Below are 15,888 nucleotides of genomic sequence, written 5' to 3'. Positions count from 1 at the left end.
AGGTAGTAAGTGACAGATGCAGGATTTACATCTGGGTTGTGACCTTCCTCAGTGGAGGGAGGTCCTGTAAAGAAAAAATTGAAGAGCCTTGACCTGTTGAAGTGATTGGTACAAGCAAACTCTAGTCTAGCACAGGAATGTGCAGAAGCTCTTACAATTCACTGCAATAGTATTTGACAATGACTAATTCTCACTCCACCCCAGGGTCATTGTAAGGTGTAGGAGGAGAGGGAAGAAAGGAACAACTGTTTGAAAAGCATTTTGGAGTTGTGAGAATAAACAATAGGAGAAAGATGTCAATAAAAATGATCTGACAAGAGCACTGCTTACATTAGGGGGAAGAGTTAAACAGGACAAATTAATATGAAGCACAATTCTTGCCACACAGAAAACTATCACTTACATATTTCTTGATCACAATTTAAAAATTATGCCAACTGTCTTAAACAACTTTCCACCGAACAGCAAATTTGAATTTAGTTTAATTGACCAAGAATTTGTTAAGTACCTACTATGTGCTAGGCTCCTTACTATCTCCTGGAAATATAGAGATAAAAAGGAATCAACCCTGACCTTAAGGAGTTTATAAGCTCCCAGAACAAAATAAACAGAACAAACAACAATATCAGTCAACATTAAAATGAACACCTGTCAGACTATCTTGTGCTTAGTAGGTGCTTTGTGAATATCTGTTGAATCAATGACATGCTTATGTGGACTATTTCATATTCTCCCATTAGTGAACATGTTTGAACACAAAAGCTGATGAAAGGAGATAAGATTTGGAGTTACTCAATGGTTCCATATTTCTAGCAAATGTTTCTAATCAGATTGCATAATTTGACTCAAAACATTTCTTCTCCTTCCTATCTTCCTATTGAATTCAAAAAGTTGATCAAGAATACAACATAGTCGGGGGGGGGGTGGCTAGGTGGCACAGTGGAGAAAGCACTGGCCCTGGATTCAGGAGGACCTGAGTTCAAATCCGGCCTCAGACACTTGACACTTACTAGCTGTGTGACCTTGGGCAAGTCACTTAACCCCCATTACCCCGGCAAAAAAAAATAATAATAATACAACATAGTCTTAGTCTGGCTAGGTGTGGAGGACTTCTCCCAGGGCTTTATCCAGGTGTCCCCTTGCCTTGTCTTGCACATCTTATCTCAACAATCTTTTTCTTTGGCTTTATCTAGATGAAGACAGAACAACCAGATGGACTGGGGGGAGGGGTGGAATCTAGTCAAACATCCAGATGTTCTGACTTCCCAGTGCCAAACATCTGTATCTTTGAAAACATCCAGAGGATTAACTAAGTTTCCTCCTCTTTTTAGTTTCCTTCCTCATCTTGATGTTGCATAAACAATCTTTAATGCTATGTGTAGGACCAGGACAGTACAGTGGGTGAAAGTCTTTATTTGGTCTTGGTTCATCACTGTGTTTCTCATTTAGCAAGTTGGCATTCACAAAAAAAGGGAGTGCTCTGATTAGCAACTAAATAAACACATTGGATCACTAAGATGGAGAATATTGGGTTGGAAGAAATGTTTTGATGAGGCTTCCTCTACTTAGAGACTGCCATCCACAGTTCATGCACAGGTGTAGTAAACCTTGTCAAAATATCGACTTTATTTGCTGAGAATGAAAGAGCCAGTGACATTATTTGACTCAACCACAAACATTCAGTAGGTAGCTGCTATGTGTAGGGCACAATGTTAGACTCTGGATACCTATTACCAAACAAACAATAGTCTTCCTTCCCATGAAGAGTTTACACTATATTGTAGGGCTTCAACATATACTCATACAACATGTACACAAAATGAAAGAATAATTGAAGTTAAAAATAAGAATAACTTCAATAATAAGTGTGGATAGTACTTTACTCTGGGGAGCACAAGGTGTTTTCATATGTTATCTTCAAGGTCTCCCTATTAATTAATTAAGAAATAGATCGATATATCAAAAATATGTGATTTTACTAGTATTAGGGAGCCCTGATATGGGAATTAAGCTATAACTAGTTGTCTCAGGTAAGTACCTGAGGTTAGAGACTCATACAGCTAGTAAATAAGAGGTGGGATTTGAACCTGGGGCTTCCTGATTGCAATCCCAGCATTGGACCTGTTACATCTTGGTGTCTCCAGTTAATGTCACCATTTTGTGGAGGGGGGAAATAAGACACCTGCCTTTGGTCTTCCAAAACAAGTACTAGACATGTGTCTGTATTGATACCAATATGTACCCACACCAGTGATTTCTTGCTGGTTCTCCAGTTGCTTATTTGATCCTGTGCTAAAAAAGCCTTGCCCACCAAAGAAGGTAGAGAATTCAATCTTCTACAAAGAACCTGAGCAGGGTGAACAATCCCTCGTTTGTTCATTGACAAACAAAGCTGATGATTTACTCTAACTTAGTCCCCCATGGGAAAGGAGTGGTGTGGGCCTGGGAGGAGTGTTGGGGGCAAAGGGGGGTGGGCCAGGAAATTTCTCACACCTTCCCACTTCAGAACACTTTGGCACACACCTAATTTTTTGTCACGCCTTTTGTTCTGGTAAAGTTGAGCTGTTGGAGAGATTACATGGACGGCTCCAGACCCAAACACTGATTTAAAGGGAAATAGCACCAGCTGCCGTTTGTTTGTCAGTGAAAGAGACTCTTTGGGGGCCCTTTTCGGTGCTGAACAATGCAGACAATGAAAAAAGTCTGCCAGGACTCCATCTGTAGTAATAGGCGTCACTTTTAAATCCTAGGAATGTGCACTGAACTACTCCTCCCTCTGTTTCCAGGCTTTGTTTTTCAAAGTAGGCAGGATTCTGGGTGGGCAGAGAATCTTGTGAGGGTCTCAGAGTGCCCCAGCTCAGGATCCTGAAACATCTGCACTCTTGTGTTCTGGGATCTGTGCTTAAGGTCTGTAGAAACAAGCCATTGTTCTTAGCAGTGCCAAAAAATGGAATTAGGGAAGCCCAGTAGATGGGATAGATGACAGCAGTGTCACTTTGGACAAGTCACCTAAACTCTTTGAGCCTTAGTTTCCACATCTATAAAATGGACTTAAAGCTACTGTGTTTTCTTCAAAGGTGATGTTGTGAAGCTCCAACAAGGTGAGGGCTCTTGGCAGACTTCCAAACAAAATGTTAATTATTTTCACAATCATCATTATTTTCATGATTGTTTATAGTCATCTATTAATAGGACTTATGCACAAGCAATATTGCCCTGTGGGCCACTAGATACAAGCACAGCATAATTTGGACTAAATCTCTATTTATTTTGTAAGTTCAATGCCTATTCAAAGAGAGACTTTGAATCAAGGGGGAAATAAGAAGCAAGAATGTCTGCATAGTACCAAATGTGATCTCTCCTAAGAGATAAGGCTCCTGATATTCTTTGAAGGCAAGCTAAGAATAGAGATGGGTCCTGAGATGTTAGCTCTCTCGGAAGAACTGACATTAGGTGACAGGGCTTTCAAAGACTTGATTTCATTGCATTGTCCTTGCCAGTCACATCTGCCTTAACAATCCCCTTTTGTTCAGGTAAAATACTTCTGTCCACGTTTTTTTGGCTTAGGAGCTGAGCAAGATGATCATACCCACATATGTGCTTTCACTTAACTTTCCTTAAATAAACAATGAAGTCTGCTTAAATTACGGTGAAATTAGTTGTGTGCCTGAGGGGCTACAGGCTGGGGGGTGAAGGGGTGGGGGAAAGACTGAAGAGGGTGGCAAAGTTAATCTGGCTGTAGATACAACAACAACAACAAAAAAGGCATTTCCCAAGTAATTTATGATTATCATTATACCATTCTGCTAAGGTAAAAGACTCCCAATTATTTTCAGTAGCCATACTTACACTGTGCTCTCTTCAAAACTTTGGAGTTTTATGATAAGATTGTTATGGCTTGGATTCTTAAGTTAATTTCTAGCTTTCCAAAAATAAAATGTAATAGCAGGAGCAACAACAACAACAATTCACCAAATATAACAGGAGAAAATAATGTGGTGGTAAAGGGTAAAAAACCCTGTAGTGGGTGTCAGATGACTGGAGTACTAATCCTGCTTTTGCCACTATCTAGGTCTATGACAGGCAGCTTACTTAAACTCCTTCGGCCTCAGTTTTCTTGCCAATAAAATAGAGATAATAGTACTCATCCTACTTTATAGAATTGTTATGAATGTTAAAAAATAATGCCCACAAAACACTTTGTAACTGTAAAGGACTATATAAATGTAGAAGTACCATGAGCAATGTTCTCATTTTGTATTTGATGGAATCCAGATAGAAAGGATCATGGGACACATTACTATCTTACTATTATTCTCATGTTTAAAGTTCATGGAACTACACTACGCTAGTGGCAAACAGAATGATGGAGATGAGATATTCTTCCTCATCTTCCCACATGGTTTTGAATGAAACAAATAAAGCACTTGTTAAATGTTTGCTATGTGCAAAGCCCAGTATTAAACTTTGGGGATACAAATAGAAAAGTAAAACAGTCCCTGCTCTTAAGAAGCTTACATTCTAATGGAGGAGAGAACATAAATGGGAGGTTTCAGTCCCAAGTCAGGTGGAAAGGTTCCATGGTCTTTAGGGAACAATGGCAGTAATTATTACCTTCAGTGAGTAAACTGCCTTACAATGTTTCTCTAATCTTTTTATTTTAATTCAACTTTAAGTTTTGATTTCTTCTTCTAGGCATAAATATTTTGAACATGTTTTAATCCATTTAATTATTATCATTTTTATTAACTACTTCAAAATGATTTAAAAAAATTGTTGGTGATGTTCAGATAGAAATGGGCCTGGGATGAGTGATTATTCCTGTACTATTCTTTTACAATTAATGTTCTATGGACTATTGCAAGGTGGAGAAGATAACTGCTTTTTTTAGCTGAATCAAAGTCTTAGGATGTAAATTCATCCTTTAGAGGCTAACTGAAAGCATCTACGGTGTAATTCACTTCCGTAGGAGATAAGACAAGAAGGATGATATATGTTATTCATGTTCCTATTTAATGTTGTTCCTTTCTGCTAGGTCTCTATATTTCAAAAGCTTTTTGTTCCCTATAATTTGGAGATTATGAATAGTTGGTTTGTTGACATCTATTAAAAATTATTAAGCTTTTGTAGATCAATGTTAAATCAGCAACCATCGTGCCTGTAATAAGGCTCTAATTTATTATTATTAGTTCTCAAAAACCTGAAGGATCCTTATTGATCAACTCTTCCAGGTGCTTCACTTATTAAGAACTTGATTGAACTTTCTTTTTTGAAGTGCTTTGATAACTATATTTCTTTTTTTGTGCGTGGGGCAACAGGGGTTAAGTGACTTGCCCATGGTCACACAGCTAGTTAAGTGTCAAGTGTCTGAGTCTGGATTTGAACTCAGGTCCTCCTGAATCCAGGGCTGGTGCTTTATCCACTGCGCACCTAGCTGCCTCTTGCTAACTATATTTCAATATAATTTGCTTCCTTTGTAATCCCAAAAATTTTATTTTATTCACTATTCTCAGAAGAGGTATATAGGTTTCATCAGTTGACCAGATGGGTCCATGATATACAAAAGAAGTTAAGAACCCTGGTACCATTGCAATTTATATATTTCATACATAAAGAAAGTGAGATTGAGGAGCCTAAAATGATTTCCCCAACATCATATGGCCAGATATTAGCAAAGCTGGAGTTGGATTAGTTCACATTTAAGGTCCTTCTCTAATCCAAAATAATGTTATTTAGCTAAGAAATATATGGATTGATGACAAGTAATGCTAACCAAGCAATTCTTTACCATTTTGTAATTATTACCTTTGGTGAGTAAACTCCCTTACTCTGCACAAATATTTCAGATAATCCATCTCTAAGTCAAGGACAAAAATAATTTATTCAATTCTTATGGGAAGATAAAAGTCTAAAGCCATTTCAGTGTCCTGAGTATAATTTTAGTTTTCTTCTCTATCCTTGTTTATGTCAACTATCTTTCCATCTCTATCCTTTTTAATTGAATCCCTGAGTTAGAAGGGTTGAACCCCTTGCCAGAATAAAGAATCAACTCAATAACACCTTGAACAAGTGTCATGTAGCTTCTTGTATACCTCCAGTGAATGTGACTTACTGCCTTTCATGGCAGCTCATCCCAGCTGGGGAACTCTAACTGTTAGGAAGTTTTCCCTTACATTGGAGTGAAGAGTGCTTTCCTAAAATTTCCACTTTTTTGTTCCTATTTCTGACCTTTGGGACCTAGCAGAACAAGTCTAATCCCTTGTTCATGTGACAACTATTCAGCCTAGGAAAGGACCCTAGAGATCATTTAATCCACAACACTTATGTGTTCTTGTGTAAGTCAGTTAAACCCTTCATGTCTCAGCTTTCTCTGAGGTCCTTTCTACCTCCAAGAAGTAATAATAATAATAATGCCTTACTCCAACTCTTTGTCAGCTGAGCAAATCTCCTTAATAGGATTTATGATGTTAGCTCACCTCATATTAGTTATAATTCATTTAATTTTTTCTTATACCCCTTAAAACCATTTTGGCATTTTGATCTTTTTGGTCCTTCATTTTGTGGCTTGATTCCCCTTTCCATTTTAATAAAATAAGTAGATTCATAAGAGAATTTGCAAGCTAGTCCCCTCTCCCACCACACACCCATTTTTATACCTCTAAGAAAATGCAATGCTGATTTATCAGCATTTGGGTAATGATTCCCTGAGTATTTATCTCCCTGTGGTTGGCATCTAGGATCCAAATTGAGAAAATAACAGGAGAAATCTTAAACAATTTTCAATTAGGCTGGAGTTGAATCTAGAAGAATAAACACTTTGGGCATAAGGTGGTGGTGTGAAGAATTGGTTTTATGGTCACTTTGGCTGGGATCAGAAGTACTGTTTCACCCTCATGCTCCCATCATGACCTTGCTCATATAGGTTGGAAGCCTTAGCCAGTTAGTATCTTTTTTTACTTTTCTGGGTAAGTATTGGATAGACATCTGCACTTTGGGAGCCTCCATTGACCTCCAACTTTGAAGTGTTGGAGTCTCCACAATATGTAATGGATAGGCCAGGGAGGGATTCTGACTTCTGTACCCTGGGTCACTTTGATCAGTTTCAACTTTAAAGGGTGGTTTCTTCAAAAGATGTTGAAAAGCTGCTTTAAGTTGTGTGACCTCATAGCAAATGCTAAGCTGCTACTTCTCATCAAATTTCCTCTTCAAGGAGCCAGCATATGTAACTCTTCAAGACTCAGCTTTATTCAAATTGCCACATGGAACCCAAAGATCACCCCCATTATACAAACAGAGTCCAACATAACACATTATACATTTTAAAGATTTTTTAAAGAGAAAGTCTCTGGGAGATCCACTCACTGGATAGATATGGTACCTTCTGGGGAAAATTGAACACACTGGTTCTGTCCTAGGGCAAAAAGGGGTGAGGAACCCCATAGCATAATTTCTGGAGCAGCTGCAGATTTTTTTTTTCATTTCTCAACCCAAGCCTGAACAGATCCAGCTTAGTTTCTTAAATTGATTGAAAATTCCTAGTTAGCCATTTATTGTTAAAGAAGAAATCGTTTGTTAAAAAGAGATGTTTTTTCTGTGATTTTTTTAAAATGAAAAAATGGTTTGACTATAGTCATCAGACAGAGTTGGGAGTTTTGTTTCATCAGCAATGTTTTAAGAACTCCCTTTCAATCCAACAATTTTCACCATTGTTACTTTAGTTTTATACCAATACCTCCTCTTCATAAAATCTAATTTTTCCTATCTTTGGATAACACTCATTTCAACCTTTAATATAAATTTGTTTGTGTTATTACCCTGGTATTCTCCTTTGGGTAGGAAGCATGTGCCACTAAATGGATACTATGTATTTAAGGAATTATTTTAACTCAAAATTCCAGTGAGCCACTCCCTTGGGAATATGGAAGATCATGCGATAAATGCAGTCTCCTAACAGCAATTAAATCATTGGAGGGAGTAGCAGAAAGCATACTGATATCTATTGTTCATTGGCTTTAGGAGGCACCTATTGTCTTAGAACTGACAATAATTTGGGAGCTCAGGCAGTCCATTGATAATACAAAATTAAACTAGGGAAGATCATTAATCTGGGAGGGAACCTTGAACTTGAAGCAGCATGATGGAAATCAGGATGAGGAAAGGCCTTGAAAGGAGGTGTGACTTCTTGTGCTCAAGTCTCAGGGCTATGTTCTCATTCTAGGACAGTAGATTAAGCAGAGCATGTAAAAATCAAGGGCAGAACCACCTACTATAATTATGTTATTGAAATATTAGTTAGATATACCAAATAGAGATAGAGAAGACAGGTAAAGGAGAAAAAAGAGAGTAAAATTCCCATGATTAGAATTGGAAAGGAGGGTAATGGAATCACAGGCATGAAGCCTGAGAAGATAGTTGAAGAGTCTGGTAAGGGAAGAATCTTTCTATTTCTTTAAGCCAATAGCACACAGAAATCAGAGAAATTATACAGAGGAGAATATACCAGGTAATACATAGAGTGAATAAGCTCTCCCAATTGGGAAGGGGTAGGGGGAAAGAGAGAGAGAGAGAGAGAGAGAGAGAGAGAGAGAGAGAGAGAGAGAGAGAGAAATGAGAATATAATTAGAGGAACTTCCCTCAAAGTATCTGTGGCAAGCTGGAAATAGATGAATGCTCAAGGAGTTGCCTCCTTATCTCTCTAGTGACAAGGACCTTTACCAGAAGAGAACCTAGATTTGATGTGTGTCTTGTCTCAAAATCAGAAGCCAGAAGAATTTCTCTTCTCTCAAGCTTTCACCAATTGGATCCTCCATGAAAGGCACAATGTATTAAGTAATTATTATCTTTACCAATGAGGAGATTCTTATACATATGCTCAGCCTTGAGCCCCAGGTTATAAATATTATTGGTTTTCTTCGTAATCCGATATATTTTACTTTTTCATTTAAAATCAGTTTTCTGAGAAGGAGTCTGTATGCTTTGCCAGAGGGACAAAAGGATCCATGACTCCAAAATGGTAAAGAGCTCCTGGTCTGGGAAATGGTGGTAAAATGGTGATCTCTAGCTAGCAAGTCTAACATGAAGAAGGCACAAGCCTGAAACCCATGCAAAGTGACTATTCTGAAGATACTACAAGGGGAGAGGTGTCAACCCTAAGGCTTACTATACCCAGACCTCAGGTTAATGGAAAAAGTTCTTAGAAGGCTGAAACATCAATATCTTTGTTAAACCAGATACACCAACTAGAGAAAACAGAGAGGTGAAGAAACATTTGGAAATAAGACCTGATAGAAGAGGGATAGTAAGAAAGGTAAATGAAGATAACAGTAGAGAAGAGTCTGCCTCCTAATTGGTGCCTTATAGCACCAGAATTCAAGTCTTAGGACTTTCTGATAGATGAAAAGAGTTGTATTTATGTTGGTATGGAGTCTTATAATTCAAAATCGTACCTCAGAATGATATCAAAATATATACTTTAAAAGCCATAATATGGAACAGATTCTAAAGGCCATGTAGTTTAGCCTTCTCATTTTACAGATGGTAAAACTGAGGCTTAGAGAGATTAAGTGACATGTCTAATGTCATACACATATTTAGTAAAAGAGGTAGGATATGAACTAAGGGCCTTTGATTCCAAAGAAACTCCTTCCACTTTGCCAAGCACTTCTTCTATTTAACATGTCAACAACAATACAACTCAAATTGAACTGCTTTACACGTAATAACGTAGTAAGTCAAATTTCAGTAGGACCAAACTTCTCATATCTGGCTAGTGGCCAACTAATTTTAATTAGCAATTAGAGGTAACATGGTGTAGTGATAAGAATGTTACTGCTGTACTCAAGTCAGGCTTGGTTTCAGATCTTGACTCTGATACATAATGAGAACATGACCCTTGATGGGCAAGTCACAAATTCTTAGTGCCCATAGGGGATTCGCTATGATGATAAATCATGGATAGGTTGACAATTTGAATTTGCTCATCTTGAATTCTTTGAATGGATGAAATAACAGGTTTGGAAGCCTTGACATCTCCCCACCTCCCAGATCCAAGATAGCACTCCAACCTTAGGAATGGCTAGTCTCATGAGGTTCTTTGAAATGATACCTGACCTTCTTAGGTTTTTTTTAAGAAAGGAACAAACATCCGTGAGAATAAATGTACTTTAATGGACTGTTGGTGTTTGATTGTTTCAGTTGTGTCTGACTCTTTGCAACCCCATTTGGGGTTTTCTTGGCAGAGAGACTGGAGTGGTTTGCCATCTCCTTCTCCAGCTCATTTTACAGATGAGGAACTGAAGCAATCAGGGTTAAGTGGCTTGCCCAGGATAGTGTGATCTAGTGTGTGAAGCAAGATGTGAACTCAGGAAGATGAATCTTTTTGACTTCAGGCCTGGCACTTTATCTACTGTGCCACTTAGCTGCTCCTATTTTGGATTAGTAAATGAGAATATCAAAGAATGTGAAAACTCAACCAAATGTACAGGTGTCTTTGATTTATCACTAATTAAAATGTGACTTCTATTCACAGTGTCACTGTTAAAGGACCTAACAAAACAAAGTATGTCAGGTACCTGACAATTTCTTGTAATGCCCTGAAAGACAGGTGTTCATTCCTGTAAAGGCTTTGAAGCTAAAAATAAAAATAAAATTAAATTAAAGGATATTTTCAGGAACATAGTAATCATCTTAATACATGCATTTCAGACTATTTTCCTTTTAAAAGTATGTGGGGGTGGGGGTACTGAGGGAAGGAGGATTGGACAGGGTGTTAAAAACTGACACAACTCCTGGATGGAAAGGAATGCAGAAAATGAGGTAAAGTAAAGCCTTGTAAGTCATTTGAGATCAATCGTCAGAGAATGTGTCTCAGCTGTGTCATTATCAGATTAATAGCTGAGTTCCAATTTAAGCTGGAATTATTTGGATAACAAAAATCAAAAGAAAAGTTTTTGCAAACAATTTTCCCCCAGAGCAAAATAAACTATATTAGGGGATGTGGATTTGTGTGCTTGTCACCACACCCTTCCAGCTCCAAGAAGCCCAGTATGCTGTATAAATGCTTCATAGTGGTTCTTCCTTCTACTTTACAGGTTGGTTCCATCTTGAGCTAAATCTGGAAGCAAAATGAAATCCTTCTGAATTCATTGAATTTCCAGTTGAATATAGAGTGTGTGGTCAAACACTAGCTTGAACGGTATCTAAAACAATCAGTCAAACTGGCTTTCAGAGCAATCTGTAGAATTTGAAAATGAAGATTTCTATTGGGTCAGATATGTCATAAAGTGGTTCCTCATTTTTCTTTTCTTCATACTGTACTTTAGTGCATCCCAGCAATAATCAGGGGGAAGAATCTATCAAAGCCATTGAATGAAAATGGTCAGAATGCCACAAAAAGGAACAAGATAAAAGGAAGCATGTGCCACTTGAAAGTGAGACTAGATGGGTGAGTAGGGTTCAATTAGAAGCAAAAAGTGAGATATGTTGAGTAGATACAAGGGGTAAGGGGAATTCATGGGTGGTCAGGTGAAAGGGAAAGGGGATGTGGCTTTGAGTCATTGTTACATAGTCAAGAATTTCAAATACTTTTTTAAGTAGGATGAGTTAAATGTTTAGTGTACCCTAGTTGAAAAAAATAGTACATGTTAAAGTGACAACTAAAAAGCTCTGAGAGTAAAGCAGACAGGGTTACAGTGACTATATGTAGCAATGTAGGGATATGGAAGGCAGATTAAGTAGTGGAGGATTACAGAAAGATTTAAATAAGGGGGCTACAAAGCATTTGGAGTTAGGATGAAATTAAAGAGTTCTTTAAAGCAAAATGATTTGACAGGCAAATTGGTTGAAAAAAAGATAACTCATATTGATAAGTCTTTTCAGGTGTACAAAGTATTTTTTTTCCCACACAGATTCTGTATTATCTTCGTCCAGATTTTACAGGAATACAACAATGAGGTCAGTACAACAGCTCTGTAGACCTTCAGTTTGGTAGACAGTCTAATATCTCTTCTCTCCCATACTTTCCTTCAGAGCCTCCCAAACACAGAGCTAGCTATGCCAACTCATAATTCACCCAAAGCCATCCAGTTGATAAATGTTAAAGCTATGTCTTAAACCCAGAGACTAAGAACAATATCCTTTACATTACACCATGCTGCTTTGATATAGAGTAAGATGGTGACTAAAGTGGAATTTTGACAAAAGAAAGGAGAACAAAGATGAGAAATTAGCAAGAATCCATTCTTGATAAAAAAAATTCTGGTTAATAAATACAAGCATTTATTTATTTTAATAGAAGAGTGAATGAATCATAGGTTTTTGTAATGATTGTAGACAGTAGAACACTAAAATGTATTAGACTAAGCAGGGTACTAAATTGGGATATGGAGAGATGGAAGAAGTGTTTGAGTTGAAGAGAAAGGTACAAGAGGGGTCTATCTGCAGCTGAAGAAGACTGAGAAGTCTTCTTCTGAAGTGAGAGGGGGGATCCAAGATTCAACAATTCATGTCTGGGGACAGCTAGGTGGCAAAGTGGATAGAGCACTGGCCCTGGAGTCAGGAAGATCTGAGTTAAAATCCGACCTTAGACACTTAACACTTACTAGCTGTGTGACCCTGGGAAAGTCACTTAATCCCAATTGCCTCACAAAAACAAACAAACAAACAAACAAAACAACAATTCATGTCTGGATAGAGAAAGAAGAAAAGAGGTTAGAAGAGAATAATATAAATTTCAGGAACTTGTGCTTTGTTCTTTCCTTTTGTGGTTTCCCTGCTAAAGGTGTGGGTGGGGAAATAAATATTATAACAAGGTCTGATGGAAGAAAAGATAAAAAACAAAAACTTTAATGATAATAACTGCAACTGTGAATGGATGGAATTCACCCATAAAAAAATGAAGGCACATGATAACATGGATTAGAGGAAAAAAACCTCAACAATTTGTTATGTAAAAGCAATGAGTAAATTATTTCTCAGTATGATTAGAAAAAAACCCACAACATTAATAACATATAAGGCCTCAAACAAAATAAGAGTAAAATTAAATAAGAAAAATGTGTTTAAAGGCAATGTAGATATAAAAATTATAATATTGAATATAAATGCTCCAAATGACATAGCACTAAGTACTTAAAAGAGGAATTAACTGAATTATTGAAAAACCAAGATAGTAAGAGAACTACATATGATTTCAATGTTCTTTTTTAAGATTTAAATAAGGAAAAACATAATTGAAAAAGAAACTAGGACTCAGAACAGAATATAAAAGCTTGATATGATAGGTTTTTATTGAATGAAAGTTTTAAGACCATTCCTATTTTTCATAAATAGCAACACATTTACAAAATTAATCATGTGTTATGGTGTAAAGGTTTTGCAAATGAATGTAGAAAAGGAGAAATATCGATTATATTCATTAGACATTATGATATAGGAAAATCATTGTGAATAAGACAATATGAATAAAGGTTAAAGGCTATAATGGAGACTACATAATATTATCATAGATAATGAATAAATTATTAAAACAATAAATAATTTTTATAATTAGATAAGTATCCCCAAATTTCTAGCATCTAGGTAAAGCATTTATTTCAGAAAAATGCAGATCTCTGAATATTTGCAGTAACTAAAGAGAGAAAGAGGAGACAAAAGGAAAAAAAACACAAAAAGCAGAAACAATAGTGACAGTAAAGTAGCAGTACACAATAAGTTAACAATTATAAAAAAAACCAAAAAAAGCTCTCTCTCTCTCTCTCTCTCTCTCTCTCTCTCTCTCTGTATGTGTGTGTGTGTGTGTGTGTGTGTGTATGTGTCTCTCTCTCTTAGAATATGACTAGCAAATCTCCAAAGGAAAAGTTAGGAAGGAAAATGTTAAAAATGTAATACACATACACATTAACTCATACATTTTGTTGTTTGACCATTGAGTCATATTTAAGTCTTGGCAAAGGTACTAGAGTGGTTTGCCCCTTCCTTCTCTAGTAGATTAGGGTGAACAGAGGTTAAATGATTTGAACTCAGATGTTCCTGACTCCAGACCTAGTTCTCTAGCTGCTTCCTAATTAACATATAGGCAGGATTTAATAAGTAAATACAATAAAACATTCAGAATTTAAGAATGTCTTAATATTTAATTATTTATGTCTTGGTAAATGCTGAAATTTTGTGATTCTCTGAAATCTGTTCAGAAATCTAGGGTTCAATTAAATCCAAGGTATTCATGTCTATGACTTGGCCATGCTAATATAATAGAAATGAGAAAGCTACCTCTGTTTATTATTATACCAATCATATCACCTAAGGGGTATAGTATAAATTGATAAATATTATTAGTAAAACTGAAAGGATATTATGTCATGGTATATTATGAAAAAAATAAGATGGATGGGAGTGGGGTTGGTGCTACCAGATGTCCAATATATTTATGAAAATTATCTGATATTGGATTTAAAAAAGGTCTTAGAACCTGAACTCTTATTGCCAGCAAAGGATCAGAGAGATGCCATTCAGTCACATGCTGGTCCTTTGCAGGGTACTCTTCCTGCCTACTGAGAACCCTTATGCCCAGAGGGGACGGGGAGATGCTATTTTTACTTTTCCCTTCACCTATTTCCTGGTCTAAATTCCCTGCTGGAGTAGAGGAGAAATACTACTTTATCAACTCCCCTGTATGATCTCCTTGCCTGTGCTACTGAACAATGTAAGACAATAACATCCTGAGGTCAAATCCTTAGTGATATTAACTATCCTGATCTCATTGAGCAATGATTAACAAACTCCAGCCATTATTACCCTTTCCATTCCAGTAATCTTTGATATCGTATGGAGCAAACTGCCTCAGTTTACCCAAATAACTCGAGGAGACCACCAAGTCAAGCAGAGACAGATTTATTACATTCCCATAGGAATGGGCAAGCTCAATACCTGAACCGCGCCAGCTAATACATGCCTTGACCTTATATAGGAATGTTGGTCAGAGGGGAAGTCCCCACGCACACTAGGTCGAGCTCACAATCTAACATCCAATCCTGTCTCACCCAGGGTGCATGTTCAGCTTGTGGTCAATGTATGGAGACATGCATACATGTTCCAGGAACAAGGAGGAAAAGGGGAGGGGGAACAAGGTCAAACCAAAGGAAGAGGAAACAGGGGAGTGACAGATGTTTCAGATCTCACAGTTCCCACTGATTCCCCTCTCCCAGCCCCTGTCTCCAAAGATATTCAACCTGAATAACAGGAAGAGTCACTCAGGTGCTTCAGCATTGTTCTGTAGTCGTGTTAATTCTAGAAGGATGACAGGTTTAAAATTTATCTTCGGCTATGTTGGGAAGTCAAAGAAATAGAATAAAGAATAAAAGAATAACACATTGTTGGGACCCTAGGGTCAAGGGGATTCTGCTCTGAGAAAAAGAGACATGTCACTTAACATCTGGTCTCAACTCAATTGCTGCATCCTGTCCTGAGCCCCGTCCTTTCTTCTTGAGTCCTGAGTATTGAATTGGTGGGCTAACTCCCTGACCCACTGACTGGGGTTCTGACACATGATAGATTGCAGACAAAACTAATATGTAGCTGACAAGTGGGGAGACTGAGCAGAAGTAAAAATACTGTTAATTGGCAATAAAACTTAAAGGAGACAGTGAGAATTTGACAAGCAGTAAACTTCTAAACTAACTATACTGGGGCAGGGCTGGGTACCTTCCAGACTCCATCCTCAGAGTTTAATCTGACTCAAATCCATAATCATATCATACAATATCATTATATAAACCTCATTCTTTGTCCTTCACTGTCGACTTCCTTATTCCCTTTCCCTTTAGCCCAGCCCTTGCAATGTCACACCCTAAAGCTAACCCACCCTTCCACTTCCTCTCTTTGGAATATGTG

The sequence above is a fragment of the Dromiciops gliroides genome, chromosome 3, assembly GCF_019393635.1.
Source record: "Dromiciops gliroides isolate mDroGli1 chromosome 3, mDroGli1.pri, whole genome shotgun sequence".
NCBI classification, from domain to species: Eukaryota; Metazoa; Chordata; class Mammalia; order Microbiotheria; family Microbiotheriidae; genus Dromiciops; species Dromiciops gliroides.
The sequence above is the reverse complement of the archived record's forward strand: the minus strand, read 5'-3'. Positions refer to the sequence as shown.